We start from the raw sequence: 25108 nt of genomic DNA, 5'->3' as shown, positions 1-25108 counted from the left end.
AGTATGTCAAAAGGAAAACCATAATTTTTCTAAATTAAGGAAAATACACCTTGGATATTTTGACTAGATTTGGGATGATGGATAGTAAACCTCTATCAACTCTGATGGAAACAAATCTACACAAACTAAAAGAAGAAGTTGCAAATTTTGAGGGTATTGATCCTACTCTTTACATACAAATAATTGGATCTCTCATGTAGCTTATAAATACTAGACCTGATATCTACAATGCTATAAATGTTTTAAGTCATTTTATGTGTGAACCAAAGAAGATTCACTTGATGGCTACCAAACATATCCTGAGATATCTACATGGCACTATTGGTCTTGGTTCGAAGTACAACATATAGATATCAAACTTGAAGGTTATACCGATTTTGATTGGGTTGGTTATTATATAAACCACAAGAGTACTACAAGATGTTGCTTTTGTATTGGATCAACAATGATATCCTAGTTTAGTAGAAAACAATCTACAATTTCCCTAAGTTCTACCAAGCTGAGGACCTAGCAGCATTCATGGGAGCATGTGAAGTAGTATGGCTAGGAAAGCTATTATTTAGACTCTTTGGAAAACAACTAAGTCCTACAATAATTTGTTGTGATATTTAGAGCTGCATCAAGCTTTTTTCAAATCCTATTTTCCACAATCAATTGAAGCATGTTGAGACTCTTTATCATTATATCAAATACATGGTTGACATAGATATCATCAAGCTAGGTTATAAGGAGATATGTTTGTATTGCCCCACTTTTGTTTTCCAGTCTATTGGAAAAAGTGAGTCATGTGTTTTGATGAGATCACGTCAGCACAACTGAGAAAAATGCTGACATTTTTACCAAACCTCTTGCAAAGTTGAAAGTTATGCACTTCAAAGGTAAACTTGGAATGACAAATTTGTAATTATATTTATAAATTAATATATTCATAAATAAATAAGATTGTATGTAGACTTATTTTTGTGAAAGGTGATGACCTTTCTTTTGTAAGATCACTATTATAAGGTGACGGTCATATTTAGGTAATCTATCTTCTAACACCAAAAGTGTTGAAGTAAGTTATATCCTTGTTCTTCGGGTTGGATTTTGTTAGACAAATTGATAGCCATCATGGTTCTTCGAGCTGGATTTTGTTGAACACTATAATTTGACCACATCTTAAGTGGTCTATAACCTTGTGTTTTAGTTCCTTCAATTCACTAGTAAATTTGAACTCAATTTTCAACGAATTTTGGTTAAAATTTTGACCCATGTTGGTAAGAATTTTGACCAAGTAGTTCATGGAAAACTTTCTCGTCAAAAATTTGACCAACTTGTAGTTTGGTCAAAATGTTGACAATTGCATTCATCAATTTTTTTAATCTTTGCTAACTTTGATTTGCCATTTTTGGTCAAAATTTTCACAAAATATTGGTAGAAAAATTTTAGGAAATGGTTGAAATTTTGATCAATTCTTTTTCAAAAACTTTCATGAATTGGTCAACATTTCCACCAATGTTTGGTCGAAAAATTTCAAGAATTGGTCAAAATTTTGACCAATTATTGGTAGAAAACTTTAAGGAATTGGTCAAAATTTCCACCAATGTTTGGTCAAAAACTCTCAAGAATTGGTGAAAATTTCAACCAATTATTGATGGAAATCCATGAGGAGATGGTTGAAATTTTGACCAAACTAAGTTGATTTAAAAAAATAAATAGAGTGGGTGAATCCCCCAATGAATGCCTACTCTTGGACTCTCTCTTAGATCATACGGAATATAATGGTTATGGAGACATGTTAAACACAAAGTAGTAGGCACATATTTGGGATCAAGCTCTCACTAATCTAATTCAAGCTTGTTATAATCAACATTTAATCATTTTAATAATATCTCTTGTGAACAAAGAGGGCAGCAATTAACATACATTGGCAATCTTAAATAACAATTAATGAAGGAAAGGTGTGATTAAATGTGAAATATAAGATATATACATATTAGGTATTTTTCTTTAATGATCCCAATCTCGAAGTGGCCACTATCTTCATAGGCTATGGCATCACCATCTGCTACCATGATACTGAGATGTCACCAACATACTAAAAACACAATTTTTATTATATATATATTAAAAACACAAATTAAATTACACAACTTTTATTAAAACTCATATGAAGAAAAACTGTAACCAACTCGACCTTCATTTGTTGCCTTTAGCTCCAACTTCTAGAATGGACTAAAATTTTTGAATTCTCCTTCCACAACCTGTATCTAAAGTTTCTCCATTTGTCAACTAGAGCTACAAATTTCCTTTCCAGTTCCCTAAAAGATGTCAAAGGCAATAATAGTGTTCTTTACTCTTGGGGAGAGATGGGGTGGGGTGCCCATCAACAAACTCTAGCACTACCTCCAAAACACCCTTAAATTCAATTCAAGCAAAGCATGACAACAAATGAAGAACAACGTCTTTTCTTCTAGTAAAAATAATAAGTTTGGAAAGATGGAGGCCACATCAGACTTGACACAACTTTGACCATTTGTTAGAAACTACTAAAGGAAATACATATATACTTAGTAATAACATCAAACAAGAACAAAGAAAATCCAAAAAAAAATAGTAATCAAAATTCATTCAAGGAAACAATGATGTATTTGTTATATTAGCAATTATTAGTGATGCACATTTATTAGAGTAGACATAGTAGAGAACATCAATCTGAGAGAAGCATCTGATCAAATGTCTGATACAACTTATATCTATGATATTGCATCTAGCAAGGAAATCATACAATGGTACATCCTCAATAATCAAAAAACATAAAACTTTCATCAATAAATCAACCCCATAGAAACAATACATTAGTAGAGCAAATAGTAGAGGAAGAATATAGAATATTTTACACATAGAAAGTAATAAGATCAATCTATAATTTGTGAATATTCCAATTTAAAATGCACAACAATGGCTTTTCAAAAGGGTAAAAGGAAGAAATCTACATTAAGGAATGGTGCAGGAGCACCTAGGCTAGCCTCTATTGTTTATAAGTTTTTGGTTTGTACTTGACTTTAGCCAAGTCAAGAGGATAGATTGGTTTGTTTGAAGATCTTAGAAGGTCATTTTCAATGTTGGTTAGTTGAATTAGTCACTAGGACTAAGGTCACTAATTAACCTTTATTTGTTGTTTTTTAAATTTCCTAGTGTTAGGAGATTAGCCTAAGTTGGAGTCTTAAATGTGTTATAAACACATAATGGTTGTTGTAAAGATGCCATAAGGCCATAAATGGCCTTGTATATATGAAACATAGGTGGTTATGAGTCCTAGAATATAGGATTGAGGCACATGACAAGGTTGCCAAGTGTTGAGAAGAAGTTGTCTTCAATTTTGCAATTATTGCAAAAGAGTGCATGTCATTCAGGTATCTTTGGATTCCCTAAGTTATAGGATGGTTATGCTGTGGCCAATAGGCCCAAAAATTAAGGAAATGGAATCTAATGATACCTAATACTCGAACACAAAGTATTATGGAGGCATTGTAATAGTTTAGAGAAAGTTTAGAGAGCTCGGCAAGCATTTTTTAGCATATTTTTACTGGTGTTTGTGTTGACAGTCATATTTAATGGACTGAAAGACTAAATATAATTATTCATTAGTGTTCTATAGGTTTTTTATGAACTTTTTCATTTGAATAGCAGGTCATTTTGAGTTCATCTAAGTACTAGTTTTGGGCGTTTTAGTTCAGGTAGTCTATTTTCAGCTTGTTTTGAGTAGTTTAGAGAGTCATGGCTCCTCCATGAAATCTAACCATGGATAATCATTCATGATAGATGGAAATGGAATAGGAGTCATTTTTGTATATATTTTTAGGAGTTAGGAGTCATTAAAGCATTAAGAACTATATATTATGCTAAGCCCTAGGCGAGTTTGTGCAACCCGGTTAGAGGTTTAGAGGTGAAAAGAGTGAAGAAACATTGTATGGTTGTACGTATCCATATTTCTCCAGGAATTTTTCATGAAGATAAAAATCATATCTATCCATTCTATGCATATAGGAGTCATACCAGTCATTTAGGATTTTCTTTGAGCAAGTTTTCTATCAAAACCACATTTTAGTCCTAGAAATTAGGCCTATTAGGCATCTTATCCTTGTTTATAGGAACCCCTTGTATGATCACTTTTAGACCCATAAACCTTAATGAAAGTTTTAAAAATTCCAAAAGGGTATCCAAATAAATTTTTATTTTTTTTATTTGTTTGGAAAAATTTTACTAAAAAGGGGGAAAACGGACTGGTGAAGGCTACAAGGAAATAAACCTATTTTAAGGTCTCTACATGATGAATCGATGAAGCTGATTGGAAGATGATTCAAGATCCTTCCAAAATGGTTCAAATGGGAAATATTATGATTTTTTTTTACATGATGGATAAGACCCATGCAATGTTGGAGCATGTTTATAGAGATTTGGCACTTAGAGCCTTCTAAGTGAGTGTGGAGAAGTGAATCAAAACTAGGGTGTTGATCATTTAAGGTGAAGTTTTCAGAGATTGACTCTTATAAAAGAGTTTGAATAGGTCTTAGTTAATGATCTAAGCCTATTGGAATATCCTATAGAGAAATAGGATACTAGGAGGCAAGTGAAGTCTCTTGGAGGGTGTGAAAACAAGCCTTGGAGTTTATCATACACCAAGGAAAAATAGCTATAGGGCACCTTTCTATAGTGGCAAGTAGGGAGAACAACTAGTAAGGCATCCGTCTATAGTAGCAAGTAGGCAAAACCCCTACTAGGGCACCCTATTACACATGGAAGGGAAAGAATAGCTAAGGGTGGCCTATTCTAGTTTCCTTTTAAACCCTACCTTGAGGGACAATTGATGAATCCAAAGATAACCCATCTAGGAATGGAGGAGCATTGCATGGAGGAAAAATTGTTGTCTTAAGGCACTCTACTATGGTTTTTGCATTCAAAAAATTAGGAGCTGAACATTGTGATGTGAATTATATAGCTCCACAAGGTTTCTATTTGTCTAAAATCCATAACCTTGAGACAACTTATACTCTATTCAAGTTTTAGCTGTTTGCAACAACTTTAGGAGATTGTGCCTTACTTTTAGGTGTTGTGCCCTTCTCTCATAGCCTTGCATTAAAATTTCCTATGATTGAGAAAATTTGATAGAAATCAACACAGTTATAATTAAAATCTTGCTATAATTTAATGCCTATCATATTTCATAAAACACTGTAGATAAAATTGCATATTGCATCTAAGCTTGTTTTTGTTTATAGTTTAAAAAAAAGAACTATTCTAAAGTAATAACATCATAGTAGACTAAAACTTTGAAACAAATAAATAATACTACTAACAGTAAAAAGAAGATCTATATGAAAAGTACATTACCATCTATGATAATGGGGAGACTAAGTTTCAAGATTATTAAACTACCATTTACTGAAAGTTTGTGATTGCAAGAGAATTGTGTATCGAGGGTAATTAGTAGATAGCAAGCTATCAAATAATAAATAACTGAATAAAGCATTATAACTAACCACCAGCATAGAAAATGCTTTTAATACTAACAAAGAAGTTCTATTCGTAGATTGCTTTAGGATTTACAATCATGGACAAACAAAAAGTTTCAGGATTGTAAAACACATCTATTGAGGTAATTCAGACCAAAACCTTTAATTCTCTGTTGCAACATATTTTTACACACACACACACACACATATAAGAAAATCTTGAATGGAAAACTCAAACCAAAAAACTCTTGAGCAAATGTCAAACCAAGAATTTAAACCAAAAACTAGCATCTCACATTGAAAAGAAGATCAATATGGAGGGGACTTTACCATCTACAATAACAAAAAGGCAAGATGTTTCAAACAAAAATATATCTGTAGTTTTGGAGAATTTTAGTAAATAGCTTCTAGTTTGCTTATGCTATTGGCGAGAGTCTATTGCATGGACCACATAGCTTGGGTTTGGATCTGAGTCACTATAGCATCTTTCATTAACCTATTTGGATATGAATGGCAATAATTGTTGTTGGCAAGAATAAAAAATCTGATTCTAGTTACTGCCATACTTATTGGTGTTACTCTCTCTGCCATCGTATAGAAGAATAAAAGATCCATATTGTGCAAATATTATCACATTGTTCTATGTTTAGCTGATAAACATTATCAAATGCAAGCTTTCCTACCATTAGTGCCAACCAAGAAAACCAAGAAAATATTTAAGGAAAACTTGGAAGTAATTGAGGAAGAAGAAATTGATACTTCTACCACCAATTAACATGAAATTGATTGTGGCATTTAACCATGCCTCTTGTGGAATTCATTAGATAGTGGTTACCACCATCTAAGTCTAGTTCAACACTTAATTTTGTTTTAGGCATAGACTAACAACGTAGGCAACTTTAAAAATGATGAATTAAAAAGTATGTTTGATTGTGCTAAATTATTACCTTTAAGAAGCACTTAGACACACATTGTCGCCTACTAGACACCTTGAAATTTCTATAGATGCTGATAAAAATCCAAAAATGACCACTAAAAAGAACTGATTTAAATTACTAGTTCCATGCACATCATTTTCTAGACTCTAACTAAAGTTGCACAGTTTCTCTTGTTAGTGTAGTTTTTTATTTCCTAGTAGGTTATTTATTTTTCCCTATTTTGCTAGGTTTTTCCTACACTTTTAATAATCTCACTTAGGTTAATAAAGCATTTCTTATTAGGTGAATGGTTGTGAGGTGTTAGCTTCCTACATGTGAGCATCCATTGACTATCTTGAGAAGAAACTTTGCTATCTTTAGTCTGATAGATGGTTGCTCCTAATTGGTCAGTGTTGCCACCTGCTCCCTCTTCCTAGCCTATATAAGCATGCTACCTGGCTTGTATTTGTATATCTTGCTTTTGCATCCTCTTAATGCTATTTTGCTTCTAGCATTTGCATTACTCTCTTGGAGAGTAACTCTATTTTGCTATTTTGATTTTGTATCATTTGCATTCATAATTTAGATATTTATTCTTTGCACTAGTTTTTTGGGTTATTAATCTTTTCAGATTCTAACATGGTATCAGATCTTTTCTACATGCAAGAGTAGATTTTAGTTTCCTTATTTGAGAGATTTAGGGGTGACTAATAAATTTTATTGTAAGTTTTTGAAAAACTTAGTATGCTCTTCTCTCACATCTTCAGATGATCTTGAGAATCAGAAAAGTTTGACAAAAATGTTTTTAATCTTTGAGTGATTGCAGCATTTTTGGTTATATTGGTAACATTTCTAGTTGTTGAAATGCATCCAATAGGCTTGAGAAAGTAAAATTTGGCTTTCATTTCACCGAGATTAGATATCATCATACAAGTTGCAAAACTGGGGTTTCAATCTCAAATCTAACAACCAACTTGCATATTTGGTGTTTTCAATCAATATTCCAAGCTCCAGCATGCCATTTATTGACTTAGGTAGCTAATTCAATCTTTTCATGATGTCTTTTGGTTGCTAGGGTCATTTTTTCATTGTTGGGGTTATTTTTTGTTGTTAAAGGCATTTGATTTACACTACAGCTACATCTTCTGTACATCAGCAAGAAAAACACTTTCTGGGTTTTGTTCGTAGTCCCAAAAAACCATTTGGGCATCTTTTAGTTTTTGCATGCAATCTGTATATTTTTCAAAATTGAGTGCAGAAAGCTACAGTTGTACCCCTCTCCATTGGCAGTCGCAGTATTGAATGCAGTTTTCAAATGCCTCATGCTTGCTCATATAGACTTTGATTTTAATGATTCTTATTATGATTTTGGCTTTTTTTTTTGTGCTCTATCCACTAGTGTAGTCATTTTATTTTATTTTCATGCATAATTTTTTTAGAAATTGCAGATTCTCGACGGTGACTTTGCACAATTCTCATTTTGGAAACTTTGGAGGATCATAACTTTCTCATATGACCTTGTATTGAGGTGATTCTTTTGTTGAAAGTGCATGATTTTTCAAGTAGATCACAGTGGTGCTATTTTTTTCCTTGGGTATTGTGGCCAAGTTTCACTTTCAACATATGCTCTTCGTGGGGGGTTTTTGTAATGCATTGAAATCAAGACCACTTAGTATTTCTTGCTAGTGGTAGTTGTAAATGCCCTAAAATAAAGTGCCAAATCATATTTCTTTTGGGGGGGGGGGGGGGGGGGGGGGGTTGTTCTTTAATTGAGTAAAAAAGTGGGGGGGGGGGGGGGGCATTAGGGGGCATTGTTGTGGCTGGGTTCTCTTCTTTTTAGCATTTCTTCTCTGCATTTCTTCATCATGTATCAAACAAATATGCCCATCGTAACTCCATAAAATTACTTTGAGTGGAAATCATGCATGAAAATCCACTTAAGGAAAGCTAGATTAAATAGGATAACTATGGGACTTGAAACTAAACATGATAAAGATGAAGATAAGCCTATGTGGTTGAACAAATGTGATGAGGCATATGGAACATTGTGTTTGTTTGTTTCTCCTGACTTACTATTTCACATTGAGTCTTTGGATACACCAAATTAAATATGGACAAAGCCAGAAACACTATTTGGTACACAAGATTCAATGAGGGGTCATATGTTGGAAAATGAACAAATTAGTTTAAGTCTAGGCAATTTCAACATAATCCAAGATTTCTTCACCAAATTGAAATCACCAAGGTTATAGTTAAAACAATGTGGAATTGAAAAGAAAGATGAACAACTAATTCTTAGTATTCTCTCTAAGCTAAGTTCAAAATATTCTGTGTTTGTCTCTACTTTCTATGTTGCTAAGGGTGCACTTGGTACTCAATTCACCATGCCATCTTTAGATGATTTTGCTATCAATCTCACTCAAGAACTGGACAAGCTAATCCAGATGGGTATTCTTAAATCCTCTAAGTCAAGAACAAAAAGGAAAAGTAGTAACAATAATAGTAAGTATGAGAAACAAAATAATAGCAAGGAAAAGAAGGATTAGATACTGGTTGCTTCAAAAGAAACTATTGATATCCCATCTTCCAAGGGTGATAAGCCTAAGAAAGAAAAGGTCAAATGTGCCTATTGTAAAAGACCTGGTCATAATGAGCATAAATGTTTGAAGAAAAAAATTGATCACTTGACATACATTCTTGAGAATAATAATATTAGTGTTCCCGAGTCTATCGAAAAAAGTTCTAATGAAGGGTCTAATAAGGCAAGAGAAAATAGCAAGGGGAAAGGAAAGAGCAAGGCTTTTTTTGCAGTTGCTTCCTCACCATCCACTTGGGTTCTTGATTTAGGTGCTTCGCACCACATAGCTTCATCTAAGGAAGAACTTGCATCCTTGGAGCCATGTACTATGCCTTCTATTTTGATTGGTGATGACACTCCTATTGAGGTGTGTGGAAGAGGGTCTATTGATGTGGGGGATGGCACATTACATGATGTTATTTGTGTACCCTCATTATCAACTAATCTCCTATCAGTATACTAGATCACTAACATAGGTTCAAGAAAGTAGGTTGAGTTCACTCCTAATTCAGAGGAGATACATGAGTTGCACAATGATTCTATAGTTGTTGTTGGGAGAGTAGATCATCAGTCACAAATCTATCTATTTTCTCACTTTGTTCCTGATCCTTCTTCCTTTGTTTTTCTCACTCTCTCTAATGATGTGAGTAAATTATGGCATGAGCAGTTTGGCCATCTTAACTTCCACTATTTGCATTAGCTCAACCAATAGAGCATGGTCACAGGGTTTCCTTTGGTTCAGTTCTCAGGCAGTGTTTTCCAAGGTTGCATTCTTGGTAAGCATCCTAAGGAAAAGTTTGACAAATGTAAGGCATGGAGAGCTTCATAGATACTAGAGTTAGTTCATAGTGATTTGGTTGATCCATTTCAACATCCTTCTTTCAATAGGGGCCAATATGTTCTCACATTCATTGATGACCTTTCTTGATATACTTAGGTGTACTTTTTCAAATAGAAGTCAAAGGTATTTGACCATTTTTAGGACTTCAAAAATTTTGTAGAAAAGAAATCCAAGAAAGCCATCAAAGTTTTGCGCACATACAATGGTGGTGAGTATGTCAACCATCAGTTTGAAAGATTTTGCACTTTAGAGGGGATTGATTTACAACATTCAATTTCATACAATCCTCAGCAGAACAATGTTGCAGAATAGAAGAATAGATCCTTGAAGGAAATGAGAAACTATATGATTCACTCTAGATCTCTTGCACCACAGTATTGGGTAGAGGCCATTAATTGTACTTGTTATATCTAGAACCGTGTTCCTCATTAAGCCTTGAAGGGAGTTACTCCTTTTGAAGCTTGGAGTGGTCAGAAACCATTAGTTAAGCACTTTCAAGTTTTGGTTCTCTTGTATGGGCCCACATTCCTATAGAGAAATGTAAGGCCTTGGATCGACAAAGTAGACCTTGCATATTTGTAGGTTATCCTAATGGTGTGAAGGGTTATCGGTTACTCCACCATGCTACACATGAGTTATTCATTGAGAGGAGTGTTTAGTCTGAGGAGAGATCTTCAAGCTCAATTCCTATCACTTCTCCAATTCCTTCTACTTTGACATTGGAGACACTTGGAATACATGATAGATCTTCTGATGAGTCAGATCACATAAACAGTCCTCTACGTCTACTTTTGATACAGAGAGTGATTCAGACATCTCACCTCCTTCCTCTCCTAGTCATCATTCAAATGTTAATGATTCTCCTCTAGATTCTCCATCTTTTGGTCCACTTTAGGCTAGACAAACCTTGTAGTCTTCCAGTGATTGGGTTGGGGATCCATCAGACACCAAGTAGACTCGGTCACAATTTTTGGATGCTCCACATGTCTTTATTGCTACTGCCTCAAATCCACAGTCCTTTCATGAGGCTTTTATTATTCCTAAGTGGGATACAACTATGCAGGAAGAGTATAGTTCCTTGATGAGGAACCACACTTGGGATCTTGTCCCTCTTCCTAAGGGAAGAAAACTTGTTCGATGTAAGTGCATCCATCGAACAAAATTTACAGCAGATGGGTCAGTTGACAAACATAAGGCTCACTTGGTCACGAAAGGATTCTCCCAAGTTCTTGGGATTGACTTCTCTGAGACTTTTGCACCAGTTGCCTAAATGAATTCCATTCGACTTATTCTTGTCATTGCTACAGCTAATCATTGGGAAGTACATCAGATGGATGTGAAGAGTTCTTTTCTTCATGTTAAACTTCATGAGGAGATCTACATGGAGTATCCATAGGGATTCCTTCAAGATTCTTCACTCGTATGCCATCTTCAGAAGTATCTCTATGGCCTCAAATAGGCTCCTCAGTCCTAGTATGCCAAGATGGACTCCTTCCTTCTATCAGTTGGGTTCACTCAGTGCCATTCTGATCCTAATGTCTACATTTGCAATAGGGTGATTCACTTCTATTTTTGATTTTCTATGTTGATGACTTGCTAATCATAGGAAGTTCTTCACCCACCATTAAGGCTATCAAAGTGGCCCTTCAGGATAGTTTTTTGATGACTGGCTTGGGCTTTTTGCATTACTTTCTCAGGATTGAGATCTTTCAGTCTCCTTCCAAATTACTATCACATAGTCCAAGTATGCTCTAGATTTACTTTCAAGGTTTCATATGGCTGACTATAATCCTACTCTGACTCCCTTCCTTTCTGGAGTCAAACTTGAGGCTTAGTGTTCTTCTCCACTTGTTGATGGCACTTTGTACTACCAACTTGCTGGGAGTCTCATTTATTTGAATCATACAAGACCTAACATCTCATATGCTATAGTCATGATCTCTTGATTCATGCAGGAGCCCCATGAGCTGCACTGGAAAGTAGCAAAGTAGATCTTTCACTACATTCAAGGTTCTCATAGTTGTGGGATTCATTATGGAATAGGTATTGAGCTTGATTTGGCGGGCTACACATATTTAGAGTGGGTAGGTGATTCTTAGGATCACAAGTCTACTTCAGGGTACACATTTTCACTTGGTTTAGGTCCTATTTGTTGGTCGAACAAAAAGTAGTCTACTATTGCTCTATCTTCTATAGAGGCTGAGTATTGGGGGACTATAAATGCAACCATTGAGGCCATTTGGTTTCAACATCTTCTCACTAAGTTTGGAATCTAGATTAGATGGCTATCAGTCATATTTTGTGACAACTAGAGTGCCATTCAGATCTCACAGAATCTGGTTCATCATCAGTAGACCAAACACATAGAGGTCCACATGCACTACATCTAGGAGCTCATCCATGGTCATGTTATTGACCTTCACTATTGTCTAACTTTCGAGTAGGTTGCTGATATCTTCACCAAACCCTTCACTGAGAGAAAGTTCCTTCATTTGCAAGCTTTTCTAGGGGTGCAAGATGCTTCATCTTTTGGGGGGGCCTCTTTCTCTCACTTGGAGTCCTGACCTTTTTTTGGGGGGTCTCTTTTCTCTCTCTTTTGGGGGAATCTTATGTACATGGGTACCTTATCAGGCTTGACTTGTTGAGACCCATTTCTACATCCACCTAAGCTTCACTTATGGGGGGGTGTTACTGTAGTTTTTTTATTTTCTAGTAGGTTATTTATTTTTCCCTATATTGCTAGGTTTTTCCTACACTTTTAATAATATCACTTAAGTTAATAAAGCATGTCTTATTAGGTGAATGGTTGTGAGGTGTCACCTTCCTATATGTGAGCATCTATTAGCTATCTTGGGAAGATACTTTGCTATCTTTAGTCTGATAGATGGTTGCTCCTCATTGGTCAGTGTGTCCACCTCCTCCCTCTTCCTAGCCTATATAAGCATGCTACCTAGCTTGTATTTGTATCTCTCTTTTTTGCATCCTCTTAATGCTATTTTGCTTCTAGCATTTGCATTACTCTCTTGGAGACTAACTCTACGTTGCTATTTTGATTTTGTATTATTTACATTCATAGTTTAGATATTTATTCTTTGCACTAGTTTTATGGGTTATTAATCTTTTTAGATTCTAACATCCCTGTGCATTATTTTGGGCCTATTTCTTCTTAGGCTTGCCCTAATTTAGTATCCCCTTCCCACCATCTAGCTTGCACAAGCACATACAAAATATCATCAGAAGTTTTGAACCAATTTAAAATCTTAGCAATTATCATTTAGCTTAGTTATTGATTGATTATATATATATATATATATATATATATATATATATATATATATATATATATATATATATATATATATATATATATATATATATATATATATATATATATATATATATATATATATATATATATATATATATATATATATATATATATATATATATATATATATATATATATATATATATATATATATATATATATATATATATATATATATATATAAAAGCTTATTCAACATCTTAAGTTGTGCATCCATATGCAATTTTGGTGTTTACCAATTCCATCAAAATGGTGCATACTAGGATTCAGTTTCATTATACTCTAATGAGTTTGGAGCAAAATGAAACACAAGTAGAAATCTAATGGTTTTCTTGAAATTCCTTAGGCCTCATAAGTGAGGCCATACTCTATATAGCTTGAAATTCAAATGGTTGCCTCACTTTCATGTGTTGTGCCTTCTCTCATAGCCTTGCATTAAAATTTCCTTTGATTGATAAAGGTTGCTACGGGTCAACACGGTTCTAATAAGAGTCAAGCTATAATTTTACATCTACCATATCTCTCAAAACTATAGAGTTTAGAAACAAGAACTATTCTATAGTATTGACATTGATGCAGGCTGAATTTGTGCACCAATTGAAGAATAATGTTAATAGTAAAGAGCATATCTATATGGAAAGTACTTTCAGGATTATAAAACAAGACAACACAAGATATTTTAGGACTATAAAACAATCACATCAAGTACATTTGCTAAGGGAAATCAAACAAAAAAAATTAATGATATGCACTAATTCCATATCAAGTGAAAATCAAAGATGAAAATTCTAGTAGCAAGTACTGCATTATATAATATCTACGAAAAAAATCCCATTATATACTATTTCAAAGCATTATAGTTGAATAAACCATTCTAGCTCAAGCATAAATAGGCCTACATACTAAAATATGAAATGAAATTTTCTTCTTTGCAAGCTTTAATCAAAAGTTTCATCCCAAAGGACAAATTGATCGCTGTCTACATCCTACCATGAAGACAAAGCACAAGATGAAGGGTGGACTCCTTTTTGATATTGTAATCCACCAAGGTACACCTATCTTCTAGTTGCTTGCCAATGAAGATCAGCCTCTGCTAGTCTGGCAAAATACCCTTCTTGTCCTGTATCTTGGCCTTGATTTGTCAATTGTGTCTAAACCCTCGACTCCCAAGGTAATGGTCTTGCCCATTAGGGTTTCCAAAAAAAATTCCATACCTCCCTTGAGACAATGCACAAGACTGAGAGTGGATTCCTTCTAGATATTATATTTAGCCAGATTCTATCCATCCTCCAACTTCTTTCTTGCAAAGATCAACCTTTGATGGTCTGGGGGAATGCCCTCTTTGTCCTAGATATTGGCCTTAATGTTATCAATTGTGTCAAAGCTCTCCATTTCAACGATAATCATTTTTTCGGTGAGGATCTTGATAAAAATCTGCATACCTCCCCTTAGATGTAAAAATAGGAATACAAATCTAGATTTGTAGAGGGAAATGTTGAGAAAAACCCTCTTACATTAAAGTGAAATTCCTTTTTGAGATATTATTTGAAATATTCTACAATCAACAAAATTTTTCCAAAAAACACCTCAGAATCCTAATCAACAAAAGATTACAGCTCAATGATTGGCAACAATTGATCCAACACATTTGGAATGGAGGTAGTAAAAGACACATAAGTTTCAATATATAAGTCAGTGATGGACCAAAAGAAAGGAGGAATATGAGTGGACTTGGAATTCTTTCAAAGGATGAATGGAATGAATAATTGAACTAATCAATGAATATAATCCACATCATAAATTATGCACACAGATTAATTTTTGAAATATGGTTGAATACTAATGAAATTTTTCATTCATCAAGGATGTAAGTGTTGGCCTATGACAAGAGAAACATATCTCAAATGTTATCAATCAAAGAGAAAGACAATCAACTAGGCAGTGTACATATTCCAAATTTAGGGTCAAACTTATAGACATAGTATTGGAATTATGGGAAAATCAACATAAGACAAATTGGGAATAAACAACATGAATAAATTAAAAAAATGCATCAATCACTACTATTATTCTCAACCAAGAAAATAAAAGTGCTATTTATTCTTTCATATATAAATCTTAGATTCACTATATTGAAGAATTGTCAATGAATGTAATCAAAATTTCATCTCATCTGTAGTGGAGGATATATATATATATATATATATATATATATATATATATATATATATATATATATATATATATATATATATATATATATATATATATATATATATATATATATATATATATATATATACATACCTGTTTAAAATAAGAAGTTCAAATATATTGATGAGCCTTATATAATGATTCTATAACCCCATAAAAATAGATAAGGATAACATCGTGAACACAAAGATACTACACAAGTTTGGAAAAAATGATATAGCTCAGTTGACCAACATCTAATACAATACCAAACAATTAAATAATTTTGGGAGTCATACTCTCTTGATAATTTTAATTGAATATACTATACATTACAATCAACACATGATTCGTAGTAGTTTTCTTTATATCTCATATCAAACATTCGATTTTGTCTATTAAAATTCATATTTGCACCAGCTTAAGGAAAGCTATCGGTCTTAAGGGAAGTTGGTAATATGAATAAAAGACATTTCAAAGAGGAAAGAAAAGTATTATGGTCATTTAGAAATTATATACAATTAATAGAATATCCAATTGGTGTATAACCAATCAGAAAATCAATATTGAATAAATATTTGAGTATTATATTGATATGAAGATAAACTTTGCATTCAGGATAACAAGGATCATTCATGGAAGAAAAATTCTTTCAAACTATTCCAAAGGTCTAATAGGTTGTCTAATAACTGTGAAGAAGACTTAGGATGGTAATAAATTCATCTTCCCATAAAATAATTGACAAGATGATAGCATTTCTAGACACCCTTTTCAGAGTTCTTTGAAATATCAAAAACTTTCATATGCTTGTTTTGGATCAATACACCTGACCATGACTGACCCTTTGTTTTCAATGCATAAAAATGACCAAATTTTCAAAGGAAGTATCAAGAAATGACCTCCTATCAACCCCAACTCTAGGACATTGTCTTGTTATGTCTTTAATTGCTTAATTCCAAAAGGAATTAACCTCCAATGTTGTTTGACCAATTCTAGAGAATATTTGGAAGGAATGTTGAATCCTTTGCATTTCTAAATGATAAAAAAAATGGAATGGCATTGCTATGAATATATCATCAATGTGATTTTACTATTGGATTAGTAACAAAGAGGGATAATGATGTTTGATCAATTCTAGAAGACATTTAGAAGGAATGTTTGACAAAGATGTGATGATATAGTCCACCCTCAATTCCTTGATTCCAAAGGAATGTAGAGATTGTTGATATGTCAATAAATTTTTGTGTGATACTAGGCCTTTAGCTGATAAGTTAGAGAAAGAGTTTGGAGCAAAGGGTGTCTTGGAATTGTTCTTTAGTTAACAAGATAGTGTAGAAATTAGAGCAAGCATCCTCGAGAATACAAGATCCATCATCTACAAATTTTGGTAGAAAATCCACTTTGAAAATTGACTGCAACTCTCATTGCATACTCTATAGGTCTACCACCTTTAATAACTTTAATTTTATTATCTATGAAAGTGATGTCATAATTTTCTATCTCGAGAAGTGAAATTAAGAAATCTAACATAGCTCCTAGATATCAATGACTTAGAAAAAGGAAGTCCTTCTTTACTCAACACATCACTGCAAGAAATGAACACAATCTTTTCCATGTTGATATTTCCTAAGACAATCAAAGGACAAGAGAGGACATAAAGATGCTTTAACAATTTGCAAAAGAAAATTCTAAATTGAAGCATTTGGGAACTCCTATATGCATAAAAAATGTGGATATAGCATGGATCATCAAAAAAGTAAGAAGTACATCACTCTTAGTTTGACTTGGTTAGCCTATTACACTACTAGCTATTGGAAAATATATTAAAACTAGTAAAAATAGAGATTTTAATACTCTCCCTTGCCATAGATGCAATGGGGCAAAATATCAGGCTGCATTAGCCTACATGTATACAAGCTTGGAGTTGCTCATCATACCAAGTTAAGCAACATATTTCTTCTTTAATTCTACATTGAGCTTGTTCCTAAGTCATGATCATAAGCACATTAAAATACATTGGTGATATGTACATTCATGTTTAAATTAATGATACCTAACTTGTACAAAGCTTTCCATTATCTCCAATTGGATTTTATATGGGAATAAATTGAATGCAAATTCCAAATACAAATGAATCGTATTCTATCATGCAATAGTAAAATCTTTCTGCTGAATGTGAATTTCTTGCAGATAAACAAGATTTTAAGCAGCATGGTTGTTTAAAAAATAATTCAAGTTTGGAATACATACTCATGGAAGATTACACAATAAATTTTTAAATTTTATTGTCTGTAATATTTGTGTAAAAAATCCTTTGAACTATTGGTAACAGAGATCTAGTGCATCTAGAATTGCATGGGCACACAATAGTTTTTGTTCAGTGTTCCAAATATAGATCAATCATACTCTCTTTATGCAGTGCTAAAATCTCTCTTCTGCTCCATGATCATGTCTTATAGGTAAATTATACTTTAGAAAGCATACCTTGTTTCAATAAAAAATTTAGGTTTGAGAGAGATGTGAATGGAACACTATACAACAAGGGTTGCATGTAGCTCTAGTCCCTGCTTATGTTGAGTAGGTCTAAGTTTCCTACGGTGAGGTAGGTACAAGGTGTATTTGTGAATGACTTTGGAAGTGGTTCTTCTTTTAAAAAAAACTCAATTGGTAAATTCCAAACCATGACGAGATTGTAAAGTTAATGTAGTAGTCAATGGGCTTGTAAACAAGTAGGAGTGCAAGAGAGTAGTGGAGGAGAATGAAGAGAATTTATGATAAATCAAGATTATAAATGGACATTAATGAGGTGGGGTTAAAGTTGGATCTTATTGATCCTATTAACCCAAATCAGTAAGAATGGTGATTTGGAAGGAGGATATAGGAGTTTCTTAAAGTTTACAAATGCGGATTGTAAAGACCTAGTTTCTCATGTCCCAAATCTATCAAAATGTTGATTCACCCAACTAAATGTTGTAGTGAAGAAGATGAAGTGTCTTATTCTGATGATAATCTTGATGATGAATCTATGTATAATGATGTTACTTACTATGATTTTGATCCCAAAGAGGTTTAATTAAATGAAAAAAATGAGGAAGCACAACAAACTAATATTGCTTATTAGAGTATTAAGAAGCCAAAACTCAATGTTAGAGATAGAGTCCTTGAAGAGGCCTTCTAGGCTAGGATAAGGGAGGTTTTTTTAATGAACCTATTGGAAATGATGAGATGAAGGGACTTCATGCTCTTCTTGAAGGTGTGGAAAATCTCCTTAATTAGAATTCTAAGTCTTGTACAAGGATAGAGATTCTTACATATGTGGATTTAGATGAGCTAGAAGGATGTTGGATCTAGGATTTGGGTTTAACTATGAGGAAATTCTGGAGTTATATGTAATCCTTTTCCTACCTTGGAGTTTATCTTATTCCATTAGCTAGAAGTTTTTCTTAAATTGCAAGAACAAATACAAGACTTGAGAACCTAGGACAACCTTGACAAGAGGCATGAGGATTTTTTGACAGTCCATTTATTATTATAATAACTTTAAATTATTGAAAAATTCAAGTGAAATACCTAGATTCTTTTTATACTTTTATGGTCCTTGTTTACCAAATTCAATGGTGGAATGGTGATCTTGCCATTAATCAACATCTATGTCACTGCTCTATAGAGTTTATGTAAGATGAATACCATCCTAGTTAACATAAAAACATTTAAAATATAGCTCACCATAATGCTTAGAGTTTCTTAAAATTTTTAGTGCAACTAAAGAATAGTCTGCATATACAATTGAGACATTTGGACAATCTTTTTGAATAAGCTTGTCATTGCTTTGAGAGAGTTCGTTAAACTTGACCATACAACCAATATCATCAAAGTCGCGTGAATCATTACTTGGATATGTAGATAAATATAATGGTGAACATCTTTTGGAAAAATTGCATCAAATGTCTAGACTCTTCTTTCTATTTTCTAGAATTAAAAACAAACCAACATTCAAGATACATTAAAGTTGCATAAATCTTGAATTCTTGAATTAACAACAACCCAACATCAGTGATACATTAAAGTTGCATAAATATTGAATGTTTATGAATATATAATCATTGTAAAACAACATAGTGCAAACATTAAAAAAAAACCAAACTCAAGGAAGCTTTGTTAATTTCTTGGATGATCAGAGGTTTATAAGGCTTGACTATGTTTATGGATATCCCAAATGGGAAATTAGTCAAGTCATAACAATAAATAAAGTTACATCTCTACATTGTCTACAATAAAACTATAAAATACGAACCAATCTTGAGTGCCAAAACAATGAAACTATAAAATATAAACCAATCTTGAGTGCTAGAACCACAATCCTCTTTAAAATCCTTGAACCATTAGGTCTAAGTGCTTAGGCTCAAGTTTGCAATAATTTATATCTACTTGTGTATAAAAAATGCATATGAAAAAAGAGGCATTCAAAGGCTATGGAACCAACAACAATAAAATTCATTCTAGAACTATAGTTTGCAAGTCTCCTTAAATATGGTGGAAAAAATGATAGACCATATGCTATAGCTTATCAAAGAAAGTAATACATTTTATCAAAATCATAGAAATATCATTACATCCTCAACTAAATAGATTATATCCCTAAAATCTTCATTTCATATCATGTTTGCCTATATGAAACTATAAAAAAATCTATCTTTTAGAAAAGTAAAATGCATTTAAAGGCCACATATATGTTGGAAGGAGCTAATTTCTCTTGTTTAGAAACCATGCAACACTTAAATTGAACTATTAGATCAGTTGGTCAGGAGTATGCTATCAAGACAAGCTATTAATATCAAAGACTACATGTGCAATATATATTCCTACATGCATGCAATCAATCAAAATAGAACTACAAATATTATATTAATATTTTATTATCTTCCACTCATCAGAAACTTAGTTACAATTAAGTATCTCATTAGGGAAGACTAGTGATTGCAGATATAAAACCATAGCTAGATTTAAGTAGGTTCCCTATATTAGTTAATAAGTCTCCAAAATCATAAATGGAACTAATAAAAATTATCCTTAGGATGAACTAAGTGAATAGTGCAATTATGTGAACAACTGAGAGAAATGTGATGGTTTTCAAATAGTGATTATCATTGTTGCTACTTCTATACTCCATATTTCTAATCTTAAAATGCTCAAAGGCATAGCTAAGAGATGTAGTATGCTCTATATTCATGATATAACATAATAAATTATAATATAAAGATATAGGAAGCTCTCTATTCATAACATTTATAAAATTAGTTTTTTGGCCATAACTTGAGCATACAGACGTATTTTTGCAATCTAAAAGAAGTGTCAAAAAGCTAACTCAGAGATGGGGACAATGATGCTAGTTTCATTTTATTTTGAGTTCATTTGGACTTTCAATTTTGGCATTGAAGTAGAGACTTCTATTTTCCTCTTCTCTGCATCCAAAATCTAGGTTCTTTTCTTAGTTTTTCTATTTTTCAATAGTTGTTGCTTTGGTTTTGGGGGATATATTTATTCATTGTGGGGGGGGAGCATTTTCTTTTCTATAATTTACTTTAGAATAAGATCCTTTTGCTTCTATCTTCTTCTCTCAATGTCAGATCCTTCTATGATTTGGCTCATGCCACACAACTATCACACGTAAAGACACAAATGACTGGGCTTCTCATGTCAAGAGGCTTATGGTCATGTTTAGATGCAAACCAACCTATTCTATAGCACCCTTTTGAGGTTCTTTAGCACAAAAAAAAAAATAGATGAAGCCATGGGACTTAATTGTACTGAACATCTTAGATAGTCTACTATTTGACTTGGATGGTTTGACCACTCCACTGGCTATTTGGACTAAATTCTAAGAATTGTTTGGCACAATGAATGAGTTCTGGGCAATTTAGCTTGATGCAAAGTTGACTTCTTTAACAGCAGCCAACTTTCCCACTATTGAAGACATCCTGATGAAGTTCAAATTTCTACGTACAATTTTGTAGGGATGTGGGAAAACCAAAACAGATGATGAATGTATTTTTTTGATATTTTCAAAGTTGTAAGGATAGTATCAGATCTTATCTTCCACTTTCTACTCCACTATGGATGCCTTGGGTAACAAACATCAAATGCCCTCATTTGAGAGATTTTTTAATTAGTTGACATGGGATCAAGTCAAGATCTGATAGGTGGATGCCTCTAGCTCTTCTAGACAAGCATTGGTTGCTTAGACTTCTCAGGGGAAACCAAAATAGAAAGCCAAACCGAAGAAAGATACGTCAAAAATTGATTCCAAAGCTCCGGCTTGTTGATGTTTAGCGTAAGGAGAAGTAAATCTAAATCTTCTATGATGTTATTAATTATAAATTCATCTTAGAAATATAAGTAATTTATATTCTGACTCTAATATCTGTCTTACATTTCTAAGAAGTATGCATGCACCACTATCTGATATACATTGCAGAGGCATATCTATACGTACATGTATTCATACTAATGTATGCATACATGTACATATAAATACACCCCTATTATGTATAATATCTATAAATTATGATAGTTAATCTGCATTATGATTGACCAACTTGAGTGGTCAAACTTCATATTATTCATGATAAACCTTGCTATTGGGTTTCACATTATACATAGTAGATATCACCATTGGGTTTTATGTTACTTGTGATTAAGATTAACACTAAGCTTTTGTTATTCCTGACTGATGATATTGTTGGGGTGTTAACCCGCATTAAATATTCTTTCTTATGCCAGGTCTCCAACCTGTGTTTTGATGCAATTATTACCATCGTAATTATACCCTGTGTTATCAGGTAAACAAAAGCATGAAAAATTATGTATTAAGTTAAACATGCCTTCAAAGAGGCATGTCCCTATGTGGCCCTTGGGCCACATGAGTGATGGTTGTTGATCATGTATATAATTGAGATCACTCAATCTGCAGTGAACATATACAACAAAACATACAAGTACTTGCATAGTCATATTCATGTGATAATATTATTGCTATTATCATTCACAATATTTGTCTTACAGTGATTCAGTAAAAGCAATTAGTGCTAAGGAAGGAAGGATTCAAGAACCTGCTTCAAATACAAAGAAGATAAGTAAAGTTATTTTGATTCAGAATTTATAGACACATATTTGTAATTGTTTATCTATCAGAGATCCTTTACTTTTAACATGGTATCAAAGCCACACTAATAAGAAAACCATTGCAAAATATTAAATTCTAAGTCTAAATTTAAAGAAAAAAGAAATTTTTTTAGAGGCATTAAGATGGTGAACCATGTAAGAATTGAAGATAGATTAGATGGAGCTTCTAATTTTTCATCTTAAAAAATTAGGCTATTAATAATTCTAAGAGAGATGGAATTAGAAAATCACATTGAAACTAATTTACCTATGCCTGAAAATGAATTTTAGAAAGAAACATGGAAAAGGCACAACAATAAGGCAATGAAAATAATCATAGATTCAGTTAAAGATCATATACTTCCTTCTATAAAAAATCTCAAAACTACATTTGATATGTTCTTTAATATTCAAAGTACATTTGAAATTAATAATACAAGTAGATTGCTTACTTTGAAACAAGATCTAATTTACATAAAAATGAAAAATGGAGAATCCATCACATCTTACTTCCTTAGAATTATTGAATTAAAGGATCAACTGGCTACTTTGCAAAATCAAATAGATGATAAGGAATTAAGTATGATTTCCCTTAAAGGACTTCCACTATCATGGAAAACTTTCATAAGAGGTTTAAGCTCTCATCTTGAACTTCCAAAGTTTGATAAACTAAAGAATGAATACACTCAAGAGGAGTCCAGATTAGCATCCAGAGGTTTAATTTCAAATCAAGATAGTGACATCAAAGCTTTGTATTCCAAATCAAATAAGAAAATAAAGTTCAAACATAACAAGAAGGAAAACAATAAAAATCACAAATCTCACAAACATAAAGATTGATCCAAAGTAAGATGTTTTAAATGTGATAAGCTTGGTCATTCCTACTATGTGTGTCCTAAAAAATAGAAAATTCAAGTAGTGTTGGAAGAATTTAAAGAAGAGAATAATGAGAAAATAGACAAAGAAAATTATGCATTTATAGTAGCTCTCTCAAGTGAGTTAAACTCTAATCACAACACTTGGATCATAGACAGTGGATCTTCTCACCATATCTCCAAATTTAAAGACAAGTTTGAGACTCTCTCAAATAATGAATCAAAAGAAGTTACTATTGGAGACAACTCCTCTCATCCAATTAAAGGCATTGGTACTTGTTCTATTCAACTAAGTTTTGATATCACTCTTCAACTAAAGAACATCCTTTATGTGCTAGGGATCAAAAGAAATCTTGTCTCCATCTCTGGACTTGTTGATCAAGGGTACCACATTGCATTTCAAGGAGATAAAGTTCTATCCTAGACTAAGAACTCATCTATCAAGAAAGCTATAACCATAGGGGTTAAGGATGGAATCTTTATAAACTATGTAATTATCAAAACCTAAAGTTAAATTTAACTCTTAGTAAAGATAAGACAAACTCCATTGAAATTTGGCACAGAAGATTAAGTCATCTTAATTTTTGAGCCTTAGCATCTATAAGTAAAATTGTAAAAGGTCTTCCAAATTTTAAAATAGATCACTCAAGTATCTGTAAAGGATGTGCCTTATGGAAAAACACTAAACACTCCTTTCCCAATAGTGTTCGTAAATTTAAAAATATATTTGAGTTGATTCATATAGATCTTTGTGGTCCTATGTCAGTTCCCTCTCTGAATGGATGTCAATTCTATGTAATTTTCATTGATGACTACTCTAGGAGAACTTGGATTTATTTTTTGAAACAAAAGGAGTCTTCTAAAGTCTTATCCAAGCTTTAAGAGTTTAAAGCCCTAGTTCAAAATCAATCAAGACAAAAGATCAAAACCCTTAGGTCTGATAAGGGGGGTTGAATTCACTTCTGATATTTTTAAAAAAATTTGCATTTCTATTGGGATTAAGAGGGAGTATTCTATACCTTATAATCCTCAACTGAATGGAATAGCTGAAAGAAAAAATAGATCCATTGTTGAGTCAGCCAGGACCATGTTACATGATCAAAACCTTCAATACTCCTTTTGGGCTGAAGCTTCTAATATAACTGTCTACATTCAAAATTGTTGTCCTAGCTCTATATTGGAAAAAATCACTCCTAAAGAAGCATTTACCAAAGTTAAACTAGAATTAAGTCATCTAAGAATATTTGGATGTCCAGAATATTTGGATGTCCAGTCTACATTCACATCCCTAAAGAAAAGAGAACCAAACTAGAGCCTTCTGGGAAAAAAGGGGATATTCATTGGTTATAGTGAAACTTCAAAAGGGTATAGAATCTACATTCCTAGACAAGGAAATTAGTAGAGATGTCATATTTGAAGAAGACACCACCTTCAATACTTCTAGTAATAATGATGAAACTATCTCAGAAGAAGATCAAGATATAGAAATTGAGAGGGAGGAAAATTCTGACATCTCTTCCATGTCAAATCATACTGAATCTAAAAATGTCAACCTTAACAATAAGAAGAGACCTCTTTGGGCTGGAAAGATGTTAGCTAAAAATCAAGTTGAACTAGATGATGTAATTCAAGAAAGTAAAAGAACTAGAAATCAATCCTGTTATGTTGCTCTATGAACTCATAAAATCTTAACCTACCAATGTTAAAGAAGCACTTTCAC

General features: G+C 32.8%; 1 pseudogene; it reads left to right on the top strand.

The window, feature by feature from the left end:
• The window catches only part of LOC149546004 (chromatin remodeling protein DDM1-like), a 59023-nt pseudogene extending 36509 nt beyond the window's left edge, over positions 1-22514 (top strand).
• The last annotated feature ends 2594 nt before the right edge of the window (positions 22515-25108 follow it).

Source organism: Cupressus sempervirens, chromosome 7, assembly GCF_028749045.1.
Source record: "Cupressus sempervirens isolate cs-2001-9-10 chromosome 7, ASM2874904v1, whole genome shotgun sequence".
Taxonomy (NCBI): domain Eukaryota; kingdom Viridiplantae; phylum Streptophyta; class Pinopsida; order Cupressales; family Cupressaceae; genus Cupressus; species Cupressus sempervirens.
This window is presented reverse-complemented; position numbering and strand designations above follow the sequence as displayed.